General features: G+C 43.0%; 1 non-coding gene across 1 annotated transcript; it reads right to left on the bottom strand.

Moving 5' to 3' along the window:
- Nucleotides 1–542: 542 nt before the first annotated feature.
- Nucleotides 543–650, bottom strand: LOC112704298 (small nucleolar RNA R71). The gene has a single exon (XR_003154931.1). It is a non-coding gene; the product is annotated as a small nucleolar RNA R71 (small nucleolar RNA).
- Nucleotides 651–1,541: the final 891 nt, after the last annotated feature.

Genomic DNA, 1,541 nt, shown 5'->3' with positions numbered 1-1,541 from the left:
TTATGAGCAGGAGCAAAGACAAAGGCATTCTTGTTGAGGCTGATCCTGAACCTGAAAGGACCTTGAAGAGAAAGCTAAGAGAAGCCAAAGCACAACTCTCTTTAGAGGACCTGACCGAATTCTTCAAAGAAGAACACATGGCAGCCGAAAACAACAACAATGCCAACAATGCAAGGAAGGTGCTGGGTGACTTTACTGCACCTACTCCCGACTTCTATGGGAGAAGCATCTCTATCCCTGCCATTGGAGCAAACAACTTTGAGCTTAAGCCTCAATTAGTTTCTCTAATGCAACAGAATTGCAAGTTCCATGGACTTCCATTGGAAGATCCTCATCAGTTTTTAGCTGAGTTCTTGCAAATCTGTGATACTGTCAAGACTAATGGGGTTGACCCTGAGGTCTACAGACTTATGCTATTCCCTTTTGCTGTAAGAGACAGAGCTAGGACATGGGTGGATTCTCAACCTAAAGAAAGCCTGGACTCTTGGGAAAAGCTAGTCAATGCCTTCTTGGCAAAGTTCTTTCCACCTCAAAAATTGAGTAAGCTTAGAGTGGAAGTCCAAACCTTCAGACAGAAGGAAGGAGAATCCCTCTATGAAGCTTGGGAAAGATACAAACAATTGATCAGAAAGTGTCCCACTGATATGCTTTCTGAATGGAGCATCATAGGTATTTTCTATGATGGTCTCTCTGAACTGTCCAAGATGTCTTTGGATAGCTCTTCTGGAGGATCTCTTCATCTGAAGAAGACGCCTACTGAAGCTCAAGAACTGATTGAAATGGTTGCAAATAACCAATTCATGTACACTTCTGAAAGAAATCCTGTGAACAATGGGACTAGTCAGAAGAAAGGAGTTCTTGAGATTGACACTCTGAATGCCATTTTGGCTCAGAACAAAATATTGACTCAACAAGTCAATTTGATTTCTCAAAGTCTGTCTGGAATGCAAAATGCACCAAGCAGTACTAAGGAAGCTTCATCTGAGGAAGAAGCTTATGATCCTGAGAACCCTTCAATGGAAGAGGTGAATTACATAGGAGAACCCTATGGAAACACCTATAATCCTTCATGGAGGAATCATCCAAATCTTTCATGGAAGGATCAACAGAGACCTCAACAAGGTTTCAATAACAATAATGGTGGAAGAAACAGGTTTAGCAATAGCAAGCCTTTTCCATCATCTTCTCAGCAACAGACAGAGAGTTCTAAGCAGAATACCTCTGACTTAGCAACCATGGTCTCTGATCTAATCAAGACCACTCAAAGTTTCATGACTGAAACAAGGTCCTCCATTAGAAATTTGGAAGGACAAGTGGGACAGCTGAGCAAGAAAATTACTGAACTCCCTCCTAGTACTCTCCCAAGCAATACTGAAGAAAATCCAAAAGGAGAGTGCAAGGCCATCAACATGGCCGAATTCTGGGAGGGAGAAGAGGCAGTGAACGCCACTGAGGAAGACCTCACTGGACGTCCACTGGCCTCCAATGAGTTCCCCAATGAGGAACCATGGGAATCTGAGGCTCAAAATGAGACCATAGAG

This window comes from Arachis hypogaea, chromosome 7 (assembly GCF_003086295.3).
Source record: "Arachis hypogaea cultivar Tifrunner chromosome 7, arahy.Tifrunner.gnm2.J5K5, whole genome shotgun sequence".
NCBI classification, from domain to species: domain Eukaryota; kingdom Viridiplantae; phylum Streptophyta; class Magnoliopsida; order Fabales; family Fabaceae; genus Arachis; species Arachis hypogaea.
Note: the sequence above shows the minus strand (reverse complement) of the source record. Positions and strands in the feature narration are given on the sequence as shown.